Here is a 20,000-nt window from a genome sequence, read left to right as displayed (position 1 = left end):
AACTAAATAAAGAAAGAAAAAATACGAAAAATAAAAGTCAGTCGATCCGAAACATGTTAAAACCTTGAAAAGTATCCTCAAGTGCTTTCACTGCAAAGACCATCAAGAACATTATGATGAAACTGGCTCTCATCAGGACCGTCCGCACCACATCTTTCTAGGGATGTCCATGCATTTTTTGGCAATGTCAAAAACACATGCTGCACACTATATAAAGTTATGGGGACATGTGAGGAAGTGGTTTATTGTGTCAATGCTGATGATAAGAGGGGGCTTTCATAATCTGCAGTGAGTCACAACCTTCAACCTAACCTCAATCTAGAGAAAGAGAGAGAGAGGGAGAAAGAGAGAAGGAGAGAAAGAGAGAGAGAAAGAGAGGGAGGGAGAGACTCATCCTATAGGGATAAGACTTGTACAGTGAAATTAAATGTAAATGTAAACTTCTATGTATTCATGCCCAAATTGTCATCTAAATATAAACATATTTTATTTTACGTTACAACCACAAACCCTCCCAATCCCATTTTGGACCAGTAATTAAATGTTTATTACCTTAATTAGATTTTTTTGGATTGCAGAAAGAATAAACCCGATAAATATATATTTAACATTTTAACAATTGCTATGAATTTCGCTGTTTATCAGAAAATCCTGAAAAAGAATGTCTGGCCATCTATTTGTGACCTCAAGCTGAAACGAACTTGGGTTCTGCAGCAGGACAATGACCCAAAAGCACACCAGCAAAATTCTGCAAACTATTCTTTCACACAGGACCATGTAGGGTTTTTTTTTATCCTTATTATCTTTAATAATAAAAACATTGATTTTAAAACAGCATGTTGGGTTAACTTGCGTTGTCTTTGACTAATATTAGACTAACTTAGTTTGATTATCTGTTACCTTTAAAGTGTTATAACAAGGAATATCTGTGTTACAAAGTGATAAATGCTTTAATTCCCATCTTTTTTAACATTGAAATTGGGCAAAAAAAACTTTATGTAACTTTCAAATATTTTACCTACCCTGCAATGAATTCCGCTGTCTACCAAAAAGTCCTGAAGGAGAATGTCCAGCCATCTATTTTTGACCTCAAGCTGAATTGAACTTGGGTTCTGCAGCAGGACAATGACCCAAAACACACCAGCATGTCCACCTCTGAATGGCTAAAGAAAAACAAAATGAAGACTTTTTTGGAGTGGCCTAGTCAAAGTCCTGACCTGAATCCTGTTGAAATGCTGTGGTTGACCTTAAAAATGGGGCTTATGCTGGAAAACAACTCTAACAATTCTGTAAAGAAGAGCGGAACAAAATTCTGCTTAACGCTTATTTCCTCCTTAATTACCTTTAATAATAAAAACCTTTATTTTAAATGTGCTTTTTAGGTTTTACATCTGTTGTATTTGGCTACTAATATTTAATTTTATTTGATGATTTGAAACATTTAGGAGAGAGAAACATGCAAAAAATAAGAAATTATAAAGAGGGCAAACATTTTTTTTAGATTATGCCACTGTAGATACTTAGATAAATACAGATAAAAGTTATTTCTTATGAATTTATTCCTAAATATTTGCTGAAAGCTGTGTTAAACCTGTTTAAGAGTGTGTTTAAGAGTGTGTGTTTGGGTCTTTAATCTTAATTCCAGCGTCTGACTCTCAGCAGGGCTTAGTCAGTCCACAGCAGAAACCATCCAGCTCCCAGATATCCAAACGTGGGCAAAATGTTTCGTCTGGCGAAACACAATGTAATCTAGATGTGTAATTGATGGAGTTTGCGTAGGGTGAATGAAACGGTAATGTGTTTGCTACAGCTACTCAGAGCATTGTGAAATTATCTTTATGGTTCACACCTGTTTTCCCAAGCCGCTTGTTCACAAAGCCCAACAATACCATCCCCACACCCTTTTCAGAAGCCACTTAATCGCACCGAACCGGCCGAACTGATAGCACCCCTCCCGTACAGTCAGCGCCTAATAACGCCTGAACACTGGGAGAGGACCTGGAGTCATTACACTACATTTATATAGAATATTTCCTTTAAAACAGGTCTTAAAACATGTGTTTTAATGTGTTTTAAAACTATACAGGCCTAGCCTACATTAGTACAAAAACAGTCCTATACAGTGTGAATATTTAGAAAATCAATATTTAAGTAAAATGGAATTCAAAGGAAAAGTAAGAAGAAATAACTCAGGTTTTTTTATTTCCCATTACCTAATTTTTTTTAAGTTCAGTAAAAATATGGAATATTTTCGGTACCACTTTAAAATAAGGCTCATATATAGAGGGTTTTATAAATAGTTTATTAAGAAGCTTATTCATGGTTATAAATTGTAAAGTTGTAAATGCTTTAAAAGCATTAATAAGCACTTAAAACACACAAATAGAAAGAACTACAGTGGAAATAACTTTTTTAAGTTATCTAATTAAATAAAGATATCTAATAAAATGATATAGAAAGTCAGTTTAGTCATTTAGTATGTCAATATAGTTAAATAAATAAAGTTTTTACCAGAAATGTTGATGAAATCACTGATGAAAACAAACATAAAAGGTTTTGAGGATCTGAGGTTTAACAGGTTCAACATAAATGAAAGTGAAATGACTGTTTAGTACACAACTGTTGCTCTTTCTATGTATGTGTTATAACTGCTTATTAATGATTTATAACCTAATTAATAACCATTAATAAACTGCCTTGTAAACTTTTTATAAACCCTTTATAAATGAGCCTTATTTAAAAAAAAATGTGTTTTTTAACGTGTTATAAACCCAAACAACATATTTATTTATTTGTAACACAAGATACTAGGTAGAATTTTTGGGCAAATGAATTGGTATAGCAAAACTTCCCTTTTAGTTGTAATAATTTGATATTTTAATTTATGCTAACTCAGGTTTTTATTTTCCATTACTTAACTTTTTAAAGATCAGTAAAAATATGGAATATTTATTTAAAAAGTATCTGTAAAAATGTGTTTTAATGTGTTTTAATAGGCCTAAATTAGCATAAACACACTCTAAAGATCCTTAAAGATCATCAGTCCGTTAATCTGGTTGAAGGTATATGGCCTAAACAAGACACACACACAAACACACACAGACACACACACATAAAAAACATCCTGTTTTCACATTTCCTTTGCTATTAACTGTATTTTAGGAGACTTTAACCCCTTAAACTACAGGTAGTTATAAACACATAAAATAATAATAATAATAATAACAATGGAACATTCTAGAAATGCAGACATTTCTATTACATTTCTACTATTATGATTAAAAACACTTTCCATAGTATTAATCATGCATCAATCAAGTTTCATATTATATTGCTGTACAAATGTGGAGTAATATGATGCCAAATTTGTTTGTTTATAAACCAGAATTTAGACTTATTATTTATATTTCAAGTAATAATACTGTAAGAATCTGAATTAATGGGATGGCAAATTGCATATTTGCATTTAGAGCATTTATAACGTAGCATTTTGGAGTGATGGGAGGTCAAATCTAAGGAAAAATGTCTGTTCTATTCTATTATCAGATGACATCATTAAATTCTTGAAGAAGCTTTTCTATGCTATTAATAATATATAATGATATATTTGGAGTAATTGGAGGTCAAATTTAGGAAAAATATACCTAATTTATTTATTTTTTACATAAACAAGAATGTGACATACTAAGTTATTAGGTGGGCACCCAAAAGCAAAAAATATCTGCCTGTCCTGGATATGTATGACCCCATATCCTCACAATGTAAACTCTAAGAAATATAAGTACAGATTTGTACTTAAAAGGGTACAAAGCTTGTCGCTGGGGCTGTACCTTATATTGAGGTACAAAAAAGTACCTTTCAGTGAAAGTCCTTTTTTGTACCCATGGTTTTTGTGGCAGTAAAGATCATAAAGATTATAAACATTATCATCAACTAAATATGGCTCAAAAACTTGATGATACAAAATTGTCTGGCTTTCAAATAAAAAATGTGCAATTAAAATATATATTGTTCATTAGTACAGTGATGCAGAATACTGAATGTACCCTTTGGCTGGTTAAATGGTACAAATTTGTACTTATTGCTGTTAGAAATGACTTTGTACTTCAGAGGGAACAAATCTGACCCCGTAAAGACCAATATTGTACCTTTGAGGGTACAATTATAAAGAATGTACCTTCGAGTACAAAAAAGTACTCATATCGTACCTCTGTTTTTTAGAGTGTACAGGACAAAACCAAACCTATGTGTGCAGGTATGCTGGTAGGGCGTGTGTGTGTGTGTGTGTGTGTGTGTGTGTGTGTGAGGCTCAGTGAGCCGTGGATCAGGTGGACACGTGAGGCCGAGTGCCAAAATACTTTTGGTTAGGAGGGAGGGATGTAGGTGGGTTCACACATTTGTTTGCTTCACTATAGTGATCTTTCTCTCTCTCTCTCTCTCCTCCCTCCCTCTCTCTCTCTCTCTCTCTCTTTCTCTCTTTCTCTCGCCCTCCCTGAATCTGACACACCTTCCTGCGTGCAGCTGAAACTCTTCTCCTTATCGCTCTCTCTCTCTCTCTCTCTCTCTCTCTCTCTCTCTCTCTCGCTCTCTCTCTCTCTCTCTCTCGTCTGACGCTGGCTCTCACTTTCGCGTGTCTCAGATAGCGAGCAGCCTTTCCTCCTCACACTGATACAACTCTGCTCAGATCAACCTGCTAAAGGTCAGAAAAAGTCTTTCTCTCTCTCTCTTTCTCTCTTCTTTACATCTTTATCTATCTCTCTCTATCTCTCTATCTCTTCATATCTCTATCGCTCATTCTTCTATACCTGTGTGTAAGCTCTCTGTGTGTGTGTTTGTGTGTGTGTGTTTTATTAAGTCGTGTTTAATAAGTATTTATTTTAGCTCCACTGAGCAAAAACTCAGTATTAGATCACTTTGTAGTTCTGCTCAGTCCTGTCCCGTTTCTCTGCATGCTTCATTGTGCATCAGATACAGTACGGCAGTGCTGCTGGAGTTCTTAAACACGAGCATCCTGTAAGCAGTGTCCTGTAGGCAGCATCTTCTGAGCACTGATGAAGGACTAGAGGATGATGACCATCACTGTAAACTGTTCAGCAGCAGATTCAGATCTTCTTTCTCTCACTTCATTCTTTATCTACAAGCTGGAGCAGCTGGTGTTTAAGAACTCCAGCAGCACTGCTGCATCTGATCAGCGGAGCTCATGAAGGTTTTACAGCTTAATACACATAATTTAACCAGCTCTAATCAACAAATATACATCAGAAACACAACAAATACCAACCTGTAGATCAGTGTAACATTCTGAAAAATGCAGATTTTTCTCTTATTAAAATAAAATACCTTTGTTTTCAGGTTTTATTATTTACAGACTGCAATTTAAAGTTGTATTAAAGAAGAAAACCAAGGTGCTATCAAATGAAACCACCTATGTTCTAAAAACACATTCCATAACATTAATCCTATAAGTTTCATACACTCTAAGAAATATAAGTACAGATTTGTACTTAAAAGAGTATAAAGCTTGTCTCTGGGGCTGTACCTTATATTGAGGTACAAAAAAGTACCTTTCAGTGAAAGTCCTTTTATGTACCCATGGTTTTTGTGCCAGTTAAGATTATAAAGATTATAAACATTATCATCAACTAAATATGGCTCAAAAACTTGATGATGCAAAATTGACTGGCTTTCAAATTAAAAAATGTGCAATTTAAATATATATAGTTTATTAGTACAGTGATACAGAATACTGAATGTACCTTTTGTTTGGTTAAATGGTACAAATTTGTACTTATTGCTGTTAGAAATGACTTTGTTCTTCAGAGGGAACAAATCTGACCCTGTAAAGACCAATATTGTACCTTTGAGGGTACAATTATGAAGAGTGTACCTTTGAGTACAAAAAAGTACTCATATCGTACCTCTGTTTCTTAGAGTGTATAATACTTTACTGGGGGGAACTGGGGGGTTTTTACCGCTTAATAAATATAATTTAACCAGCTCTAATCAACACATATATACTGGAAACACAACAACTACCTACCTGTAGATCAGGCTAACATTCTGGAAATGCAGATTTTTCTTTTGGTAAATATAAAATACTTTTTCAAGTTTTTAACATTATAACGATATTATGTATAGACCACAATTTAAAGCCATATTATAGAAAAAAATCAAGGTGCTATCAAGTGAAATTACTAATGTTTTAAAAGACATTTTATATTATTAATTATGTACATTTTAAAAGATTTTACAGTAGGAGTTTAGAGTAATTGGATGGCAAATTTGATTAAACACAGCGTTTAAAAACTCCAGCAGCACTGCTGCTGTTTCTGATCCACTCACTGCACCAGCAATAATAATAATAATAATAATAATAATAATAATAATAATAATAATAATAATAATAATAATAATAACAATAATAATAATAATAGCTGTATCTCTGTGATGGTTTTCTATCATTTCATTTTTGAGTATTAAAGAACAGGGTGAGTTTTAGACTCAATAAACCTCATTTAACCAGATCTAATCAACTCTTATTAAATATAAAATAACCCTGTTTTCAGGTTAAATCAACTATATTTTCAACATCACGTTCACATTACATATAGACAACATTTTAAAATATTAATAAATAAAAAAAATCTATCAAACGATATTACTTTAGGAATATTTAGAGACCTTTTATATAAGAAAATTGTATTATTATTATCTAATAATTCAGCTGAAGTACGGAAGTATTGAAGAACACTTATTCATTATACGAATAGTATTGATTGTGTATGTTTTAAGTAATAATACTGTAATAATTGAGCAGAAAAACAGATACAGGACTATAAATAAATAAATAAAAGGATAATAGGTGGTCCTAATGTTTTGTTTGATTGTTGTATACCTGTGATTCACACTGAACCGCGCCGTTCGCTCTGAGGAAACATTATCAAACTTCACTCTGTAGGAAGTCGTGGCTCAGCCTCCCTCTCATTACACAGTCTAATTCAGTAAACGGAGATGACAGCTCAAATATAGCCGGTTTGATTGCATCTGCACTCCTGCACAGTCATAATAATGGCCCGAACTGTCTGCTGTAAGAGCAGATTGAGGCTGGGATAAGTTGCACTAATGAACAGCCTGACAAGTCGCTTGTTATACAGAGTGTTTACCAGCCAAACGCCGTCCGAGCAGGTTTTAGTTGTAACACGGAGACAAAACTGAATTAAAACTGTGCTAAAACTGCTATAACTTAGCTAAAACTGAGCTAAAACTAAACTTAAACTGAGCTAAAACAGCTAAAACTGAGTTAAAACTGAGCACAGACTACTAAAACTGAGCTAAAACTGAGCTAAAACTGAGCTGAAACTAGTAAAAAACAGAGCTAAAACTGAGCTGAAACTACTAAAACTGAGCTAAAACTGAGCTAAAACAACTAAAACTGAGCTTAAACTGAGCTAAAACAGCTAAAACCAAGCTAAAACTGAGCAAAAACTAAAGCTAAATATTCATTGACAGATACAGTTTAAGATTCAGTGCTTTTTCAGCTCTGTAGAAAAGGCCTGAAGGCTTTAATTACAGTAAGCTTTTGGTCGAATGCACTACCAGCCTAATTCTCAATGACCTGAAAAGCCCTTTAGTTTTTTTGTTTAGTGGAGAAAGAAAAAAATATATATATATAAAGATGACAACTTTTATGGAGATGCAGATTTCATTTTCCAGCAGGACTTGGCACACTGCCCACCCTGCTAAAAGTACCAGGTGGTCTAATATAATATTCAAATTTTCTGAGATATCGATTTTTGGGTTTCATTGGCTGTAATCCAAAATCATCAACAATAAAACAAGAAATAAAACCTTAAAATAGATCACTCTGTGTAATGCATCTATATAATATATGAGATTCAAATTTTGAACTGACTTTTTAATCTATTAAAAAGTATATATAATAATAATATATTTTAATGTTTTAAGATGCACTAGTATATTTGTATACAGTACTGTGCAGCATACTGATGTACAGTTTACATTATTATTGATAACTCTCTAAAAGTTACTTGATTATAGTAAATCAGGTGAGCTGCTGATGGAATTGATCACATTTATTGCAGAAATTATGAGAGAAATTATATATTTTAACTGCATTGTTTATTTATATCTGTTCTAATGGTTTATGTTGTATTTGATCATGCAAAAACTCTCGTATTGCAGAGATACATGTTTTGTAGTAATGTGCTCAGGTGCCTTAGACTCTTCCATGAACAGCTCACCTGATTAACCATCATCAATCAGCTCTGATTCAGCAAATCAGCTGATGATCAATGATATGATGAGAACTATAAATTATAAAAAGTCCTCTTTGAGATGTTTTAATGAACACAGTGATGGAAAAAATATATATTTTTAGTTACTTTTGATATGCATCTTATTTGTAGTTACTGAGGAAAAACACAATTACACAATTTCTGCTCAAATATAATATTTAAAATTATGTTTTAATGTATTTTACAGCAGATTTAAGCAGTGTAAATGTATTGTGTGTGTATATTGTCGATCCAGAACTTCACAAATAATGAACTGATTCTCTCTGAATCACTGCCAGTTTTGTTATCAATTTTTTGTTAGCAAAAAAGAAAAAAAAATGTTTAGGTGCTTTCATTGCAATTCTTTTTAAATACTGATGTTCTGGAAATTAAAGAGTTTATTATTAGTTTAAATTCACAAAATATTGAATTCAATTGTTAAATAAATGGTCCAATTCTTTTAGTTCACATTCAGTAAATGTTTTGTATCAGTGTGATCACGTACCTGTTTTACGTCAACATTTCCTGAACATTAGCGCTGATCTAACTGGGAATAAAGGAAGCATATCAAGTACATACATTCTTTCAATGGAAGTCAGCGTAAAATTATTTAACTTCATATATATTCAGGTAATTTTGGAGCATTTCTATTGGTCTGTTCATCATATCATTTGGACACAATTTAAAGAAATACTGCCCCATTCACAAACCGGGATCTGAACCATACATTATTCCATGAACATAAATAAAAAAGTGAATAAAGTGTGCATATTATCATGTAAATGTACTCAAAATTCTGTTTTATGTTTCAATAAATACTAGAAATATAACACGTTTTACATAATAGTTTGACACTGTTTTTTTGGGTGTGTGTACTGTGTAGAAAATAGAATTGTTCATAGGAAGACAGTTTAAAATGTGTAAAAAGATTTTATTCCAGGTCGTTTTAATGATATTTAATTATGTAAAAAAACAATCACTGTCAGTGTACAGAGAAGAATGTCCCAATAATATTATAATAAGATCTAATTACACTTTCTGTTCTTGAGATGTGGCCAATTTCATATGATTCAAAAGCTTGAAACATTTTTATTCATTCATTTCATTCAAGTATAAATTCCTTATATATGTATTTATATATTGATTTATTTGACTGTTCTCACCTATACTTGCAATATGCAATTATTTCCTATATGCATAATTAAAATGTATTGGCGTGTAATGTCAATCAATGTGAATTTACTCAACATTCTATTTTATATTTAAATAAATATAAATATATATTTAAATATATTAGAAATCTTAAACTCAGAGTAATTAAGTTTCAGCTGTTTTACTATTAAACACATTCTTTACTATAATAAACATTCTAAACTATACAAAAAGTATAGTTTAGGATGTTGTCACTTTCTGTAAATAGCACAAATATATATGGGAACAAATATATGTTGTATAAGTAAAGAAATTCACTGTTTAAAAACCTGAAAGCTTGTGCTTTGAGTTCATTTTACAAGGAAAGTATAATAAAAAGAGATTTTCATCATAAAGAGATTCTCCCTATTTTTGTGTATTTGTCTTGATATCCATTTTATTCTATTCTGTTTTATCCTATTTTTTAATTCTATTTTAATTTATCTTATATTGATCTTTTTTTAACAATCGCTCTTAAAACTGGTTTAAACTGGACTGTGTGTCTCCTTGAATCCTTTAGATTTATTGGCATCATGTCAAAATGTTTCAATGGAGAAAATGCATTATGATGATTCTGTTTGTATATATATATATATGTGTGTTTATATATGTGTTTTCTGTGTGTGTTTTGTGTGTATGTGTGATGATCACACATTCCTGCACTATTGTATGAGTATGGATGAAGAGAAGCAGTCGGGCTCCTATTCAGCGCTCTCGGCTCGTCCTCCACACTTTCTTCAGATTCCTGAAGTTTTTGTAGACTTGTGTAGATTCTCTCTGCCGTTTGTTCGCGGACGCAGTCGGAGAGAGAGAGAGAAAGAGAGAGAGATACGGCGTGAGAGCTGCGAGAGCCGCGAAAGCCGCTCGCCTCCAGTGGTCAAGGCCGCGGCGGAGCAGGTGAATAGGCAGATGACTGGCACTTTCAATTATTCATCCGTTTATTGTGGCCCCGGCGCTGCGGGGCCCGCAGGGCTCCTTTCAGATCAGAATGAATTGCTTTGGGATCGCTCTGTCAATGTTTGAGCTGCAGGTATTGATAGCAAATCTGAAGGCCGGACTTACAAAGAGTTAAACACCTAAAGGTACGGACCGACCGACCCCTCCCTGCCTGCGCGAGAGCGCGCGCGAGAGAGAGAGAGAGAGAGAGAGAGAGAGAGAGAGAGAGAGAGAGAGAGGGGTTATGTGGGGATAGGCACCACGCCTTTGTCTTTTCAGTCAGTAGGACAAGGTTTATCGAAGTTGAACCTGATCCGAGGGAGGCTTTTGTTACAGCGTGGATACTTTTACACTGGCGTGTTCACAAACATTTCACCAGTAGCCTCCCTCTATTTGCCTTCCTCAGGGGGGTGTGGGAAAGAGGCAGCCTGCACAATGATCCCGCCTCACAACTACACAATTACACCAACACTAACTCCCTGACTGCAAACCCCCACTCACAATACACACTATCACACACTCACACACTCTTATACACACTCACACACACACATACTCTTTAACATACTCACAAACAACACACACAACACTAACTCCCTGACTGCAAACCCCCACTCAAAATACACACACACACTCTCTTATACACACTCACACACACACACACATTCACACACACATTCACAACACTCTCATTCACACACTCACACAGCACTAAGTCCCTGACTGCAAACCCCCACTCACAATACACTATCACACACTTTCATAACACTCTTACACACTGATACACATTCACAAAACTCTGACATACACTATTACACTGTCACAACAACTCCTATACACACTCTCACACACACTATAACACTCCCAACACTCTCACACTCACTTACACACACTCACAACACTCTCACAGACTCTCTAACATACTCACAAACACTCTCACACACAAACACACACTCACACATATTCAATCACACACTCCCAAACACTCTCACACACTCACACATATTCAATCACACACTCCCAAACACTCTCACACACTCACACATATACAATCACACACTCACAAACACTCTCACAGACTAACACATATACAATCACACACTCACAACACTCTCACTCATCTGAGGGGCAGAATGGACTATAAATAAATCTTATAACATTATTACATATTTACTAATTGAAAAAATTAAACATAAAATTTGACATCTGAAAATGTAATACATTAAATGCACTGTGATTTACTTTTATTTGTTGTCTCTTAAATTCAGAAAATGAACACAAAATGTTTACAAACAAAGTTTTATGTAGATTATTTTTTTTCAAATTATATAATCTTAATCTTAATCCTAATCTATCAGTTTCTAAAGATTTTTTTCTTTCTATTTTAATCAAACATGCATTTAGTTTCCTTTAGTTTAAAGGACTTTATCAATTATATTTAGTTTTGTCCTGAAAATGTATGAAAATGAATACACACACTTTGCTCACTCACACTCACACACACTCACACACACACTCAGACACACACACACACACACTACTCAGCGCGCGACACTTCACACGTAGCTGATCATGAACAAAGCCGTGTTGAGATGATATCGGGCGGGTAAGGGCCGGCCAATTTGTTACTCGCTGAGGGACATTTAATGATAGTCCAGGAGACACTGAGACTGAGATTTAGCCAAAGAGAGAAAGAGAGAGAACTTCCTATTTCACTACCTTCAAATACAGAATAAAGTGTGAAAAATGTATTAAAAACGTCCCATCCAATCTGAACTGGGATGTAAGAATATCTCTGTTTTGCAATACTGCATCAATTTTCAAAAATAAGAGTATACATTTGTAATACTAGGTATTATTAGTATTGTTATTATTAGTCTATGAGATGGGTGACAGACAGTGATTCATTTAGTGCTCTTTTTAGACCCCGCCCACTAGATAACAGTCTTCTAGTGTTGTACTCTTTTCTAATCTTTTCTAGTTCATTACTTGCGATATTGACTGCCGGGAAGGTAGCTAGACTAGCTATCATAATCATTACCCATATACAGCTCTGGAAAAAATGAGGAGAGAGCACTTCAGTTTCTGAATCAGTTTCTCTGGTTTTGCTATTTATAGGTTTATATTTGAGTTAAATGAACATTATTGTTTTATTCTATAAACTACAGACAACATTTCTCACAAATTCCAAATAAAAATATTCTCATTTAGAGCATTTATTTACAGAAAATGAGAAATGGCTGAAATAACAAAAAAAAAAGATGCAGAGCTTTCAGAAATCAATATTTGGTGGAATAACTCAAACAGTTTTTAATCACAGGTTTTTTTTTCATGCATCTTGGCATCATGTTCTCCTCCACCAGTCTTACACACTGCTTTTTTTGCATTTGGGTGTATTGAATCATAACCCCTGTATCATAATGCGTATTGCATCACCCAAACACATCCCTACTGTGAACAATTATAACATTCCCTTTCCTCGTGCTGACAAATATTAATACCAACCTAAATGAATGTAATTGAACTGAAATAAATTGAGAGAAAAAGAGAGAGAGAGAGAAAAAAGGAGAAACAATAAGAATGCAAGAATGAGTGTTCAGGTAAGATAGAAAGAGAGAGAGAGAGAGAGAGAGAAAGAGAGGACAAGAAAAATATACAAAAATGAGAGGGAGAGGAAAAAAGGGAGAGAGAAAAACAATTAGAGAAACAATTATGAGAAACACATATTGTAAAATGTAACCAAACAGTTATCAGAGATACTTAATAGATACTTAAAGAGTAAATATAGAGTATGTGTAATTACACAAGATTTACTCATGTAATTTGTTTTCCAACCGTGAATGTGAGCTGTAATTACATTGTTATGAATTATGCATTAATTATTAATGTGTATCTGCAGATCAAATTCACTGTTGGAAATGTAGGCTATTACATGAGTAATCTTATGTAATTACACATTACATTACAGATTACAGATGTATCAACTGCCCAGGCACTAAATTTATTCTGATATGGAATATTAATGTGTAACTGCAAACTTTAGAGTTACTTCATGCAAATATGTAATTATTGTATGTATTACTAAGGTATTACTAATGTATAACAACACAAATGCACTTAACATTAAGTTGATATGCATTTTGTGCAATTGTACAAGCTGCATTATTTTAATACATGCATAATACTGTACATTCCACTATACAGAGTATATTACCGGTAATTACAGTGTTATTACAGTGTTATTACATGCATTATTAAAGTGTAACTACACAGTTATAAGAGATGCATGTAATGTGGGACAAATCTGACTCGGCCTAGAAAGCAGAGCATGTAAAACCCCTCCTGCAGTCTAAACGAAACTGCAGAAAGTGAGAAACAGTGCTGGCAAAGTGAGAACAAACAAATCATCTTCCCATCCTCTTATCTTCAAAGCATCTGAGATTAGACGGCTGATATGAAAGGTTACACCTTCTGAACTTCTCGAGGGGTGGGAACGCAGGTGTGGGACACCACCAACACACAGTGATGTGTTTACAATGTTCATAACATCATAATATTTGTGTTATATTTATACAAAAACTCCAAATTTTGTATACCATATGCATTTCAAAATATATAGTTATATAAGTATATACTATGTAAGTATATATTCATTTCTGATTTTGCTATTTATAGGTTTATGTTTGAGATGCTTGAGAAAATGAACATGTTGTTTTATTCTCTGAACTACAAACAACATTTCTCCCAAATTCCAAATAAAAATATTCTCATTTAAAGAATTTATTTGCAGAAAATTTCAGAGAAATGACTGAAATAACAAAAAAAGATGCAGAACTTTCAGACCTCAAAAAATAATGCGAAGAAAAAAAAGTTCATATTCATAAAGTTTTAAGAGTTCAGAAATCAACCAAATTCCATTTGGTGGAATAACCCTGGTTCTGGATTTAATCATTTTAATCACATTTTTTTCATGCATCTTGGCATCATGTTCTCCTCCACCAGTCTTACACACTGCTTTTGGATAACTTTATGCTGCTTTACTCCTGGTGCAAAAATTAATTCAAGCAGTTCAGTTTGGTGGTTTGATGGTTTGTGATCATCCATCTTCCTCTTGATTATATTCCAGAGGTTTTAATCAACTTGGTCAATTTGGTAAAATCAAAGAAACTCAACATTTTTTTAGTGCTCTCTTATTTTTTTTCCATTTTTTCATATTTTGTCCCTCTGTTTCTCAGCTTCTATATGTAAAGATGTACACTGTATCTCCACTACCCCATTTAAAAAATCACATTTAAACAGTAATTCGATTGATGAAATAAACGTGATTAATCTTCCAGCATTAAGTGAGGTGTGAGGACGATTCCGGACAGCTCTGGTAGCGTCTCCAGATCCTCCTCAGATCCGCAGCTCAGACTCTGAGGGAGGAACGCGCCGCAGACCGCCCGGTGGAGGTGTGAGACGTGTGAAGAAATGTAAAGCGTTTACCATAAACTTGATGATGCAATCTAAACACAGAGTCGTGTGGTGGGGTGAGTAGCGGGCGGGAGGTGTTAAGAACAGAAAACTAGTGAAGACTCTTCTGTGCGTCGTCTGTAATCACTTTTTTATTACTACTTATTTATTGTATTAATTTATTTATTGATGAAGAAATCAACATGAGTTTGTTTGTGAGATTTACACTATATTCATCCAGCACTCTGACCACACCAAGGCTCTGAATGTGGTTGAATGCAATCAGATGATCACAGCAATGTTCCAAAATCTAGTAGAAAGTCTAGAAAGAATCTAGTAGAAAAATGATGATGAGTTTTTTTGATTTTACCAAATTGAAAACCTCTTGAATATAATCAAGACAAATCCAAACTGAACAGCTTGATTTTTTCACCAGGAGTAAAGCAGCATAAAGTTATCCAAAAGCAGTGTGTAAGACTGGTGGAGGAGAACATGATGCAAACATGCATGAAAAAAAAAACGTGATTAAAAACCAATCAGGATTATTCCACCAAATATTGATTATTTCTGAACTCTTAAAACTTTATGAATATGAACTTGTTTTCTTTGCATTATTTGAGGTCTGAAAGCTCTTTTTTGTTTTTTTAGCCATTTCTCATTACTACCAAATGTTTGAGGACACGCCTTCTAAGTTGCAACCATTGCTTAAACAGTTTAATACCATCGACTTCTGCACTTTTAAATAACTTTTAAAATAACTTTTTCAACTTTACAGAAAATGGAGAAAAATGAAACCTACTTGACTTTCAATTAAAAGTCAATTTTTGGAGCATTTCTGTTGATCCAATGTAAAGAACAATTGAAGGATTTAAAGTATGCCAAAAAGATGAAAAACTCTCTCTCTCTCTCTCTCTCTATATATATATATATATATATTTGAGTAGCAGTAATATGGTATTTGAGTGTGTGAGGGTGTAATATTGTTCACAGGCTGTACGTTTGAGTTCAGGCCAGCCCTGGATTGTATAAATTGTTATTATTTGTTATTTGGACTCGCTATTAGAACAAATACGCTTGGCTCAACCCAAGTTGGGCTAAGCAAATGCGGGTGTGTGTGTGTGTTGCGTGTGTTGCGTGTGTGTGTGTGTGTGTGTGTGTGTGTGTGTGTGTTTTGTATGTGTGAGTAAGCACTGGAGTGATTATGGACGGAGGGAGGCAGTAGAAGGGTGTCGTGGGTGTGAGCTTGGCCAGCTCACTGACAACAGAGACAGTTTGGGGATTTACACACACACACACACACACACACACACACACGCAACACACATACACACACACACACACACACACACACATACCACACCTCTGTCACGATCCAGCCAGCTCATACCGATGGGCCTTCACACACTGAGTATCAGCCCACCTCTCTCTCTCTCTCTCTCTCTCTCTCTTTCTCTCTCTCTTTTCACTGTTGTTCTTTCTTCACTACATTTTCACATATATATTTTCTCTTTAGCCAACATGCTAAGAGGGCTAATGCCAGCCTGTCAAGTCACTTTGTACTCGGAAAACATGCCAATCTTATTTCTTAAATGCCTAAATGCCCTTCATATGTACCAGTAAAAAAACAACATTTGTTTAAACTCAAATTAAGTCAGATATATGTCAAACTGGAACATTTCTCATGTATTAGATGTACATTTGTGGCTATAATAAGTTTACGAATTGAGAGTTTAATATGTTTTCATTAGAAGCTTCTTTTCAATTGGCTCCTGGCACCACCTATTTGCCCGCTAGGCACTGACACACACCGTTAAGCTGCTCCTAATTTTAGGAACATTAGTATGGTAGATTGTGTACATGTGTTACAGTGGCCGAACACATGACAAACACAACCAGATACAAAACACACAATGTACTAAGAAAAGGGGTTAATCTGTAAGAATGGTCAGGGACAGGCAAGGTCAGCAACAAAGGGGCAACAGAGACAAGCAACGTACCAGAGTGAGCAGGCAAGGAGATCATACACAGGATATTCGATAATAGAGTAAATGAACACCTAATAATTATAATAATTAAAAAAGGGCTAATCAAAAGCGTGGTCAAATACAGAAACAAAGACGCAAATACAAAAGAAATGCTAGGTAGAAGAGCTATGAAAAACAGATTCAATACTGAGCACTGAATATGGGAAACAGGGGGTATTCATACAGGGAAAGACAGGAAAGGGCAATATCAAAAGTCAGGTGAGCCGGAACTTCAAACCGTTATGTGACTGAACATGTCCTGGAGGTTGGGTACAGGTGGATTCTGGGAAGTGGAGTCTTTGGTTAGAGAACTAGAGTCTGTGGCAGGCAGACAGACAACGTCAGGGCTGAAAATGTAAATTGGTTGTTGTATAAGTTATAGTTTTCTGAGCCTTTGACTAAACACAAATCACAAAGCAGATATAATGAAATAATAAAATATGTAGATAGATAGATAATAATAGACTTCTCACATTATGTAAGTAAAGTAAAGTCCACTTACTTAGGAGAGAAAGAAGGACAGAGAGAAAGATAGAGAGAGAGAGAGAGAGAGAGAGAGGGAGAAAGAGAAAGATAGACAGAGAGAGAGAGAGGGAGAGAGAGAGGGATAGAAGAGGGAGAAAGAAAAAGAATAGACATATACAGTCAACCTCCAGCCTGCCCTATGGGGACAGTGACTAACAGTGAGCTCCTAATAGCGTATAACTCTGCCCTCAGCTTCTAATAGCCTGACTCACCCTGAAAACCCACTGTTAGCGTCTTCAGCTCCAGACCCACTTCTCTCTAACCATATTTAGATTTTCACTACATAGATAAAAGTGTTTTTCGCACTATATTTTCATACACCAGATTATAAAATGCACTATGTGAAACTAGTAAAGAACAGCAGTGTCACCATGTTTTCCTTCTAATTCGCCACCCAGCGGCAAGACCTGTAAGGCTAAGCTAAGTTAAGTAAAAAAAACTGTGAAAACTGTTTATTTGGGTGAGTAAAGTGCTTCAGTTTATTTACAGTAAGCTTAGACTTCCAGATTTCCACTAATGCTAGCCACGGTTAGCAGCTAATGCCATCTAACAGCACTACACTGAGGAAATCTGAGTGTTCTGATAAGCCAGGGCAACTTTAGCTGAACAGCAAAAGAGCTAGTGCTTAGCACGGTTAGTGGCTAATGCTAATACTGCTCCATCAGTGCTAGCTGGGGTTAGCTGCAGACTGCAATCCGATATACTAACCTCTGAACGTAAAAAAAAGAGCTAGCACAGTTAGCGGCTAATGCTAATGCCAATCCAGTCTCGGTGCTGGAGAACTAAACTGAAACTCCTGTATAACTCTGTACTTCATTAGAGTGGCTTTACTGCTCCTTATACCTGACTATTAGATTTCATACTGGATTAAAAAATCACAATAATGATTTTAAAGAAAATTTAAGGATTTTAAGTGTACCTTATAATGAGAAAAATACAGTACTAGAATTCAAATGCAATCAGCACGATGTGGAATTTGATAATGGGTACAGATGAATGGGACATTCCATTTCCACAGTGTTACATCATATGTACCATAAATACATCACAGATGACATTACCACCCACAGTGGACAGTACAGTGGGTGATTATGATGGTAATGTTGATTGGTTGATTACCAACAGACCTCATCCTCATTTCTTCAACTCTTCAACTCTTCAACTCATCCTACAAACCCCCCAAAAAATGGACAAAGCTCCATCATCTTTCCAGAGAACCCAGTTTCACTGGAACAAGCTATGTGGGATGAACCGGCAGCTAATATCGCTCTGGCTTACCAGTATACTCAGGGCTCCTCAGTGTAGTGCTGTCCGGTGGCATTTACCAGCAGTTAGCCGTTAATGCTAATGCTGCTGCACCCAGCCTTAGTGTAAATCTGTAAATCTAAGCTTACTGCAAATAAACAGAAGCACCTTACTCACACAAATAAACCGTTTTCAGGAGATAAATATGTGTAGATTAACATCCAGCACTTATTCAACCTTAAAAGAAAATGTTTTTTTTAACTTTTTTACTTAACCTAAGTTACCCCCCCACCAAGTGACTTAAGTGACACCCCTGTGCCTTATTAGTGTCGTATAACGTGCCTTATAATCCAGTGCATCTTGTAGTGTAAATGTAGTTAATGGGACACCTGCTCATTTATTGTTTGTGAACATTTGTCCTGCTTTTGTTGGAGTAAGTTTCTCTGCTCTCTAGGGAAGGCTTTCTATTGGATTTAGAATCATTGCTGTGAGGATTTGATTGTATTCAGCGACAAGAGTGTAAGTGACGTCAACACAGTTTCCATTGGTCCACAGCTTAATGCTGAGATAAGCAGTGTATGTGTATCTGTGTCAGAGATGGGTGCAGCAACTTAATGAAAAGTGGCTAAAAAATGCATTTATTAGAAGACAGGTCTACAAAAAATTGGAAATACAGGTACAATGTATTAGTTTATCATGTGGATTAATTCAAAAATTGGGTAAAAGCTCTTCCATGTTCACCCTGGTGCTGTTTAAGGTACCATGGCTGGTTAGGAGCGATCTGAAACCAGCCATTGGCAGTGTGGTTCATAATGGCACATATGAACCCCTGTAGGTGTTTCCTGTATGGTGTCTGTAACCACGGGCAACCTCTTGACTTTCCTATCGCCGAGCACAGTTCACTTTTTACACACGACTCAGGCTGATCACACGCATTATTAAGGGCAAATATGTCTGTGGAGAAGACAGATGGAAAACACACACACACACATACATACATCCATAGAGTACATACTCACACACACACACACTAGTACACAACACACACATACAATAGGAGGTGGTTTTGTAATGTTTCTGTAAGATTTCGGTTTTGAAACTGGGTCCACCCACTGGTATGAGAGAAGGAGAGGAAAGGAGGAGGGTGTGGGGAGTGAGGGAGGCCGAGAGAGAGAGAGAGAGAGAGAGAGAGAGAGAGAGAGAGAGAGAGAGAGAGAGAAAGATGAGTGTGTGGGTTATCACTCACTCTCTCAGTTTAAAATAAGGACACATTGATCCACCCACCCACCCCTCCATATAGCCCAATCTCTCTCTCTCTTTCTCTTTCTCTCTC

At 35.3% G+C, this 20,000-nt stretch overlaps 2 protein-coding genes across 2 annotated transcripts in view; one reads left to right on the top strand and one right to left on the bottom strand.

Annotated features, from left to right (window-relative positions):
• LOC103035651 (homer scaffold protein 1) overlaps positions 1-20,000 on the bottom strand; it is a 263,702-nt gene that overhangs the window by 17,353 nt on the left and 226,349 nt on the right. The window lies entirely within an intron of this gene.
• Positions 4,543-20,000, top strand: part of LOC103033086 (zinc finger and BTB domain-containing protein 7C) — a 45,069-nt gene continuing 29,611 nt past the window's right edge. Inside the window, exon 1 of the mRNA XM_007252773.3 lies at positions 4,543-4,699. The gene's annotated coding sequence lies outside the window, so the exon portion shown is untranslated. The remainder of the gene's footprint in view (positions 4,700-20,000) is intronic.

Source organism: Astyanax mexicanus, chromosome 17 (assembly GCF_023375975.1).
Source record: "Astyanax mexicanus isolate ESR-SI-001 chromosome 17, AstMex3_surface, whole genome shotgun sequence".
Lineage (NCBI taxonomy): Eukaryota > Metazoa > Chordata > Actinopteri > Characiformes > Acestrorhamphidae > Astyanax > Astyanax mexicanus.
This window is presented reverse-complemented; position numbering and strand designations above follow the sequence as displayed.